Source organism: Pelodiscus sinensis, chromosome 4 (assembly GCF_052426305.1).
Source record: "Pelodiscus sinensis isolate ZL-2025 chromosome 4, ASM5242630v1, whole genome shotgun sequence".
Classification (NCBI taxonomy): Eukaryota; Metazoa; Chordata; order Testudines; family Trionychidae; genus Pelodiscus; species Pelodiscus sinensis.
In genome coordinates this window covers 129,026,073-129,036,844 of record NC_143055.1, presented here as the reverse complement: position 1 = coordinate 129,036,844, position 10,772 = coordinate 129,026,073, and positions in this window count along the sequence as shown.

Genomic DNA, 10,772 nt, shown 5'->3' with positions numbered 1-10,772 from the left:
TAGTTGCCCTGGTACAAACCCTGACCTTGCTTTAAGTTAGGAGAAGAGGAAGTTGCCTACCAAATTTGATGGCCCTTGTTCTTCCCACTTAGGAGGAGTTCTTGAACAAACAGACTCACAGACACACACACTCTAAAATAGATATATTAGTCAAAATGCAGCACCCAGGACAAATTTGCAACTGCCAAAAAACACGCACTGAAGAAAGTCAAGCCAGATCTTAAGCCATCACAACACCACCCAAGGAGAGGCAAGAAAGTATCAAGTTTAAAATTAGTCATGGGGTTTGACAAGGTCATGGGAGGTATGGTGCTTGTGAAACTTTAGGAGAGTGTCCCACACTGAAGAGGTCTGAGAATTTCCTTATTCTTTCTCCTGCCCAGTGCAGAGTTGTTTCATGTCATTCTCCAACCAGTGTTTTAAAATGTACCCTGGGATTGCTTCTGGGCCAGAAGAATAGAAGATGTCAGGAGGGGTATCAAAGGTGGAAGTATACATAGAATCAAATGTGATAGGGACATGGAGGAAGGACAGTAAGGGAAATGGGAGAAGATAGCATTTTCATTTTTCCAGTGTGAACAAAATCAAGGAACTTGTTCCACTTTCCTACCATGTCGTTTCCTAATGTTAAAATTCTGCCTGCTCCATCGTCTCTTGCATTTTCACTCCACGTATGGGACGATTCCAAGGAACGTTAATTTTTGTTTGAAACAACTTCAAAGGACACATTTCTTTATTACCTTAATTGCAGGGATGGGCAAACTGGCTTGAGTTTTACATTTAAAAGTCAGCTCCCCAAATCTCTGTCCAGTCCTAGACCCAAGTGCATCCCAAAACTTTTCAAAGTGTGCCTATAGCAAGTCTCCCTCCCCTCACGAACACCCCTGGCAGCCCATGACCTTTCTGACAGGGGAGGCCCACATCACAAAAAAAAGTTATTTCCACCCCTACCAAACCGATGATTTAATGGTTATTAAGAGCTTACGTGATTTATATGTGAGAAGCACAGGCAGAGCCAGGAATGCCTCTGCTACTCAGGCCAGTGCTGAGATGGAGCATGAATCAGGCCTAGGGGCTCTGCAACTCCTCATGCACATGCAAAGGTCCACCCATGGGAAGGGGGCCTATAACACAACCCCCCCACACACACTTCCTGTAACCTCCCTGCAGTCTAGGCTGAACCGCGACAATCCCGCCCTGGCCTCACCAAACAGGTTACCATGGCAACGCCCTTAGAAAGTGACTTACGGGCACGGGTCAACTGCCACGGTAATAAGGCAACTCCACGAGGCACGATTAGCTACACCAAGCTTTGAGACTCACGCATGGCTGTGTTCCTCAGCCTTTCTGGCATTGCATTTTGCTACCAGGAGGAGAGAGAAAGAGAGAGAGTTGTGACTGGGAAGGGGGGGGGGGGGGGGGGGGAGAAGAGAATCAGTTTGCCCTTAAAATGTATTTTGTCGCTTTTGGCTATTTTGGTTAGGCTGTGCCCCCTGTGCCTGCGCGCACACTCCCACTCCTTTCCCCACACATCTGTGTTCCCATGTTCCACATGGAACCGGGGGTGACAGAAAGAACAGGAAAGGCTGCCCTGAGGTTTCCAGCTACGGTTGCCAGATGGTTTCAACAAAAATACCGGACACACTTAACATTACATCACAATCTACATGACATCTTATTTAGAAAATACCGGACCTTTCTATTTTCTCAATTTGTTTCCTGAACAGAAAGCTCAAATACTGGACTTTTCGGTTCAAAACCGGACACCTGGCAACCCTATTTCCAGCCAAATTTTGCAGTTGCAGAAGCCATCTGAGTTGTGGGTGCTTATCTGAAGCCAACCCAAATTCGAAGGCTTTTAAGACTCCCTCACCAAATATCAAATGTAAAAACCACACAAAAGAAACTTGCAGGAGAGATGTTCATGAAGATCAGACAGGAGCAGGCCAAAGAATCCATTACTCCTCACCTCTGTCATTATCACTGGGGAAAGAAAGAGTGCCAGACACTAGCTAATGGCCGGAGGGGGCATTTTTTCTGAACCTACATTTCAAGTGGCTGAGTTACAATTAACTATGGGAGCTCAGGGCCTGATTTTCAGGTAGTCCATTCCTGTGCTTGGGAGAAGAGGAAAACATGTGTTTATGTTTCCTGAATTCCAAGACCATGGAGAAGGGGAGCAAACCTGGCCTCTGGTAAAGTTAGAGGCAGTTCAAGGCTCCTCGAATTTATTATCTGCTTCTCACTAGGAGGGAGAGACTACTGTTTGAGTGCAGTGCACGCTGCCAGCTACTCTCCTTGGTCATATCCTGACCCACCACCTACAGTGGAGGCTGGGAATAGGTTTGGATTCCCCTAAGCCTGCTTTGCACCATCTGGGGAGGCCCTCTGTACAAGAGGCTGTTTCAAGTCACTTTAAGGCATCTTTTTGCTGCAAGAGTGAATTTCCTGGTGTATGGACCTGCTTCAACACTGCCTTTGGAAATCATCCATACCCAAGCCCTACCTGTGAAAAATGAGCATAAAAATACCACCAGATGAGAATTCTTGATGCTTTCATACCAGTGGTAGCATTTTACACCCACTTTGCAAAGGTATGTATGAATGAAAGGACTCTGCCTTTAAACTCAGCCACAATATTTTGCATTAAATAGGTTTTTATTTTTGCAGTTAATGTCTTACTACCAGGTCCACTCTCTTTGGGCAGAGTTGCACATTTCTTTGACTAACAAATCTGAAGACAGCTTATAGGCAGAATGTTTTATTCACTTACTAGCATTTCTACAGGAACTGGAAAACGTTTTCTGAGTGTTCAGACATGCCCTTTAAGAGTATCACAATTAAAATAAATCATCTTTATCAAATGTAAAATCTACAGCATATTTTGTAGCTGCATGTTTCTTAGCCTCTCTAACAGAGCATCTAATAACTCAAAGGTACATTTGTCTGTGTCCCCCCCCCCCTTTTTTTTTGAGCTAGAGCTCCTCTCAAAAATAGAGCCTATTTCACAGCTCTATTATTACCTTCCATTTTTCATTGTTTAGGCTGCATGTAGCTATCACAGGCAAACTGTGCCAACACAATACCAGCTTTTATTTTTATATATACACAATTCTCAGAATATCAGTTCCAATTTTGTACTTCTTGCTGGCAAAGGTTCCATTCAATAATTACAGGTTAGCATCACACAGTTATAGCTACAGATTAAGGACTAAATAATCTTTAAAATTCTGATTACTAAAGCCATAATTATACTATTCTGAGAAACTCTGGGTGGAAATAGATGTGTAATTCTGTTCTCAGACATCAAGCATTCAGCTGATCATGCAATCATGAAGTTCGGTGCAAATGAACATGGCACGCCACTCAGCTTAATGATAAAACAGATTGAATTTGCCAGAAACAACAAACCACTACTTTGATGCTGTCCAAGCAGTCACTGTAATAGTCATTGGCCATATAATACAATGGATGTAAATTAAGTTTTACTGAATCACTGTTTAATAATCTACAGAATATCCAATATACTAAAATAATACAAGACAAGATAGGCATTTCCATTTGAACGCCTGCACTTTTTCAATGGTGTTGCGAGGCACAGGAGTTTTCAGTCAGCAGAAAAGACCAAAGTATCTTCTGTGACATGATCTTTAAATTTTTATAGGTGGCCACAAAACCCCCATGAATTAAGATAGTAGAAGACAGCACAGACACGTTTTTACACTGACTGCGAAAGCCCTTTGGAATGTTAAAAGTCTGCAGGAGGGTTGTGGTGGGAAGAGCTTAGTGCTTCAGGTTTTGACTTAACGGCTGCTTCCATTCCCGGTTACATTTGAATTGCAGCTTCCAATCTTAATAGAAGCTCCAACCCAGCTGGTCACTTCCACGCAACACAATAGGTAAAGCAAGCACCAATGCTCACGCTGTACGTACACATGGTTCATGAAAGACAAATGGAGGCCAGCATGCACAAAACAGGTTGGAGAAATTTTTGAAAAGGAAGTCTATTGCACCATTTGTTTTGGCCCTCTTCTCCCTCCCTCCCACAATGGTGTAGGGATCAAAATACTCTCATGTGACACTTTGCTTTATTTGGCCAATCAACCTTGGGAAAACACAGGAAGCACACAGGCACCTAGCCAGTCAAAATGAGTTCTGAGTGGGAAAAGCCAGCAAGTAGCTCTGTGTGTGTTTGGGGAGAATGTTTAAAGTTTTTTAAATAGTGTTTCTGTAGCCAAGAATAGAGGGTGTGATGGTCAGGATGAGTGAGAATTTCCCTTGATTGCTATTTGCCTGGTGCTCTTCATAAGCAAGCTGATCCCCTGACCTAGTGGTATCGAAACTAAGAGACTCAGCCATCTGCGTATACCAGGCTGGACAAATACTGGCCCAGAGGTTGGATACAGTTTGCCAGGGTTAACCCGTCAGGCTGGCACCCTTATATTTACCTGTGTCTCTGCAGCTACAGGCGATTGCAGCTCCTGTTGGCTGCAGATCACCATTCAAGGGGAGCTGCAATTGCTGTACCTGCAAAGGCTCAGGTAAATATAGTGGTGGCAGCCCGCCAAGGGCTAACCCTAGTGAACCATCACCATTTTATTGCCCTCCTCTGGTATCTACTGACTTAGACGATACAGTGCCTAGCACAATGAGGCTTTGCTCTCAATTTGGGTTTCTAGGTATTGCTATAATTCCTAAACCAAGGAATAGAGAGGTTAAGTGATTTGCCCACAGCTGTTCATTGCCAGTGTCTGAAGTAGAATTCTAGAGCACTGGGACAAAATCTTGCCCTCCCCTGATGTCAATTTCAAAGCTATGCCAGACTCGAAGAAGGCTGAGAGTTTTCCTCTCTCATGAGGATTTGTAAGGTTCCCTGACAGGGGAAGGGAGACTAAGGGGGCAGTTGCCCTGGGACCTTGCAATTCTGGTTGCTGCAGCTGATGCTACAGCAGCAACCCCTGAAATCGCTGCCAGAGTACTATGCAGTGCACTCCTGGCAGCTCCAAGGGATTGAGGGGCACCAGAGACAACTGGCTGCCCTAGCCCTGCCCCTTCTTCCAGGGTTTGGAGTGGGCCCCTGAATATGTGGAAACATGCAGGTAAAACACTAACCAATGAATGCTACTTTTCTGATACATTAGATTGTGCTGCCTGCATGTAATTTGAGATAAAGGCATCAACATGAAGCAATGCGTGCAATATAATACAAGAGCTAATGCTGTGAGGACAAACCCCCTTCTATAAACAAACTGCAGGTGCCCGATCCCAGAAAAGAGGGATTCCTGTATCTACTGTTTCTGTAGGATTGTGGCAAATCTCCCTTTTGCAGAGTAATCCCAGGGGTGTAGACCTTCCTCTTTTGTGGTTTATTTTAATTAAGGATTCCTGTGCAGATACAAAATTTTGATGTAGTTCAAATACAAAGACTGGATATGACTGATCATATGCAAAAACAACTAGGTATCTTCCACAGTTGTCACCTTTCCTAGCCTTATTCTACAATACCTATTTTATCAACACCTTCATCTTATTGGATTGGCAACTGTACAATCTCAATGTTAGGCAGAAATAAAAACTTGTTGATCTACTAGTATACCAGCATGGCTTTCTGAAGGAAAACAGAGTAACCCCCAAAAGGAAGAAGGAACAAATTAATGTCTTGCTATGTTGATGAGCTAACTAAGGTAGTCACAGAACTCCAAATTGAATTAAATGGATCATGCCACAGTAACAGACATTTATTGAGTTACATAGTTAACCAATTCTCTCTGCCACCTTACATTAATTGCAGGAGCATTCAGTTAAAAAAAAAATCCACACTGCACGGGCAAGCAAAAGGTAAAATGTTGGGAAGAACTAATTATTACAGTGAGATTTAAAGGAAAATCTCTTAAAACAACCTTTGACAGGATGTGTGTCCCTCTGAAGCATCATGCACTGGCTACTGTCAGACATCAGGATGGTTTTGCCCTCTTGGTCAGGGTTTCACTGATCACCATATATAGAGTTAGGGAGGCAGCTTATCCTGGGACAGATTGACATAGACCCTAGAGGTGAGGTTGCCCTTCCACTGAAGCACGGGGCCTGGGTTACTTGGATGTTTAAACTAGTGCAAATGCAATGTGAAGTCTCTGTAACTTGAAGTCTTTAAACCATGATTTGAGGATTCCAGTAACTCAGACAAAGAGGAGTATTACAGGAGAGAGTGGGTGGTTGAGGCTGTGTGGTCTGTGATGCACAGCAGGTCATAGTAGATGATCCAAATGGCCCCTTCTGGCCTTAAAGTCTATGAGGATACAGGGCTAGATAGACCATTGGTCTGACTTAGTACAGCTGTACTTACGTTCTTAATTAAATGGAAGATGAGGGGGCAGCAAGTTAATTTTGGAAACGGGAAAACAAGATATCAGACATTTGGTGGGCCAGCATATACAAGTTTTCCCTTCCCTTGTGCCATTTGAAAACATCTTCCATAAGTACAGGCAGTCCCTGGGTTACATGGATCCGACTTACATCGGATCCCTACTTACAAACAGGGTGAGGCAACCCCGCACTAGCTGCTTCCCCCCAGCAGACCAGGGAGACGCGAAGCTAGCGCCTCCCTCCAGCAGACCAGGGAGACGCGGAGCGGCTTTTCTCAGCAGACACCTCAGCTTGAGAATAAAGGACTGAGGGAAGTGAGGTGTGGGAGAATAAAACTGAGCTCTGGAGTAATGTTTGGCTAGAGTTTCCCCTACAATATGTACCAGTTCCGATTTACATACAACTCAACTTAAGAACAAACCTACAGTCCCTATCTTGTACGTAACCCGGGGACTGCCTGTAGTGGAAAGCTGGTTAAAAGGGAAGGTTTTCTGCTTAGCTAAATCTTCCCTCCCCCAATCATTTAGACCTTAAGGGGTGTGAAACTTTTACCTGCATTTCTGTTCCTTTTAGTGCCATATTTACACAACTGTTTAAAGAGCATTCTACAGACAAGTTATAAAAATGTAAAACATGAGAGTCACACAAACCCCCTAAGGCTTAAGCCATCTGCACCCAAATGTTACATCTTTCCCAGCCTCACTGTTCAACTATTCTTGCCAAACAGCTTCACTTTTAGAGCTATCATCATGGATACCAGGTTCATTCTTTTTTATTTCCTGAGAAATTGTTAGAATGTTTTGTGCCAAGATCTTATTAAAATGGATGATAATTAGTCCGGTCGTGTTTCTCTGCACACTTGGTGTATGAATAATCAATGAGAGATGCCAAAACTCAGACACTAGTTGTTTAAAGACCTTTTAAAAAGGCGAGACATTTTAGAAAGGTCTTGAATGCTACTTTTCACAGCTGTAGCACAAGTCTTACATTTGTGCAATTGTTACAATGCAGATTAAACTGCAATAAGGATGAAACTAAAGCCAAAGAAATGCAGACAAGGTTTCATACTGTACTGCTGTTAATTAGATATCAGGCATTTGATAGGCCAACATACACAAGTCTCCCCTTCCCTCGCCTCATTTGAAGACAACTTCAGGTAAGTAGTGGGAAGAGAAGGTTGTCCACTTAGCTGAGCCTCCCTCCCCAATGTTGAGGCCTTTTATGGGGGTATGAAACTCAGCATAACTGAGTGGTTCTCTGGCAGCAGCATGGTGGTGTAAGGTAAGTATTACTGAGAAGAATTGACCACTTTTTAAAACCAAGCTCCATTGTGGGAAAATTAACCCAATAAAGTCCCTTTCGGGCTCGCCATGTGCTGTGAAAGGCCCATCCAAGACAAACAGTTGCTCAGTATAGATATGGCCTGCCTAAGGCTTTGATCCGGTCCGTGTGGCAGTTCCAGGACCCACCCACTAGCGCATTGCCTGGCAGCCCTGGGGAAGGCATGAGTCCTTTGAATAGAAATAGTTGCTTACAGGCAATGCGCTAGCAATGAGGCTGGGAGCAGCAAGCCCTTTAAATAGAAGGAACTGAAAGGGCTCGCAGCTCCGATTCCCTGCTAACGTGATACCTGGGAGCCGCAAGCCCTGTCAACTCCTGCTATTTAAAAGCCCCGTCCCTTCCATCCAAGGCGGCCAGCCACCACTTCACAAATTTTTGAAGTGGCCTCCCGTTCAAAAATGATTGCCCACCCCTATTACAGATATTGATAGAGTATGAAATTGCGTCATCTTTCTAGCTGCATTAGCACCGTGGAAATGGAGAAATTCACCCCTTCCAAAGCTGTTGTTTCTGGTGCTCTGAAAACTCAGGCAGACCCCAGACTATCACTTACGTGTTTTGAAAATACTCCCTCAGTCCTTATGCTCCAACCCAACAGCTGAGTTCAGCAATTTTCTTCCTACAGAGGGTCCCTGTATCTGATCTTTGAGAGACCAGGGGCCAAGGCAATTTCTGTGGAGAGTTTGTGATTTGTTGGAAATCCCTTCCTCTATCAGCTTGTCCAATCTGTTGACCTTTAGGACACAGTGCAAAGCTTATCTATTACCCAAGCATTTTCATTTGACTATGGGAAAGTCTCAGAGGCTTCCAGGAGAAAGATTATGTTAGGCGGCAGAACAGTGAGTGACTGTTACTTCAGATCTTAGATAGTTTGGCTTAAGCTTAATGTAAGGGTAGCCAGAAGCTATGAGGATGGACACAAGTCAAATCAGCATAAACAAGAGAGAAAATTGACTTGCGACTGGAACGTATTGAAGAAATGAAGGTGGTTGCTTTGTCACTAGGAAATGTTGAATCACACAAAGAAAGATGGGAGTAGGCCTGCCAACTGGGGTGGGGTGGGGTGGGGTGGGGTTGGGGTGGGGTGGGAGGGCAAATGGAGCAACTGCCTCAGGGCCCAGCAATTAAAAAGGGACTGGAAGCTCCCAGCCACCACTGCTGCTACTGCAGCAGCAGCTGGAGCCCTGGTACTCCGGCCAACACTAAGGGCTGAGGATAGGGCACCGTGCAGTCTGGGCAGTGCTGAGAGCTGGCTTGCTCTGGCCCAGCTCTTTCAGAAAGTGTGGAGCTGCCCCCTCCCAACTTCCTCAGGAGCCCAGCAAGTCTGTCAGCTCCTCTGGATGGGAGGAATTAATATTATGGTCAGGTTTCTAAGGAGAAAAATCATCTTAACTTACTGGTATATTTAGAGTAGATTGGAAAAGCAACTGAATACTGAAACAACTTACAGTCTCAAGTATTTCTGCTGGGAGTTCTTCCCATGAAAGGCATGTGAAAAGAAAGGACTCTGTTCCTTTTGCTAATGTATCACGGTGAAAAAAAGAAGTCCTCTATATAAAGATTCTTCATGAGAGATCTGCTAGCACACTCATAACTGGGCTGCCTATTCACTCCTTCCTAAATAGTCCCTAAGGATATCACCCTCACTTGGTCCAATTTTGGACTCTTCCATGTACGTTGCTTGCCTCTATCTTGCTTTTTGGTCTTTGTCATCTAGTCAGTATTTTTCCATACACACATCCTCTGCCACTACTAGCTCCATCCCACAGCTATACACTTTCCTTGGTGAATTATGCAATGTTTGTTTGCCATTTGATCTTGGCTGATTGTGTCATAGTAACCGGGGACTGTCTGTGATGGATATCATGTGAGTCCTCTTCAACAGAGTATGTCTGTACATCACGCTGGCTTCGTAGGTAATGTTATGCCCTCTGAAGCAAGAAGCCTATTCAATAATATGCTATCTTCATTTTGTACTGCAGTTTAGCTCTGTTCATTGTGAGCTTGATTTACTGACTGCCAGAAAACGTAAGTATTTTACAACCCCCACAACACAACTCTTCCCTAACAACACACGCTTATCCATGATATTAAGGGCTTGTCTACATCAACATTTAAGTCAGGGTAAGCTGGAGTGTAGATATACACTGTACTAGGGTGCCACATACTGTGTCCATGTGAACCCGGCTATTGGGTGGCAACAGTTCCCTAACATGCATTAATCGACTCCTGTTTCAAAGCAGGGTACATCAGAGAGCACTAGGGAACTGCTTGTGGGCTGCACACACCAGCCTGCTGGAGTACATTTACACTCCAGCTGTGAGTCCCTCAAATCTTATGAACTAAGCAAGTTTCACAGGATTAGTCCTTTGATTGTAAGCTCTTTAGGACTAATGAGTAACCCTGTGATCTGGAGTGCCCTTTACAATGCCTTCCTGCACCAGCCCCCCCAATGTGGCCTGCTCACAGCCTCCAGCATAAAAATCACTTCCGGCTAGGTCTGTGAGCTGCTGCCAGCCAGCCAGCCACACTCTTACCAGCCTTAAAGATGCTCACAGGATGACTCCAACACACTCCCCGATTGTCACCCAGAAATATACGCCCTGTACTGCCTCACTCTCTCCTGAGCATTACAAATATATTGAGTCCATTATGCCTGTAAGGGAATAGACACACAGCTCTTTACCACAAATGTGCTTACCTAGACACTTCAATTTAAACATGCTGGATTAAACAAACAGTAAAACAAGTACATTCATTACAAAGAGAGATGTTAAGTGGGGATAAGTAATGAGGCATAAAAAAAAATCAGAAATGGTCACAAGAATAATAAAGATAAAACATTTACTAATGCCAAAAAACTATACTGGATTGAAGCCAAATTCTCATTGCACGCTTCCAGCAAGGTTATTGGCCAAATTCTTCTGGTCAGGGCCCCTCCCTTCCCATCCCCCTCAACAGCTCTCTCTCTTTTTGTCCTTTGGGGTGCAGAGAATGCAATGGGCAGGGAGAGAGAAGGGGTTGTCTGCCCCCTTCTTTTTCAGTCCTGTCCCACCTTTGAGAAGAAT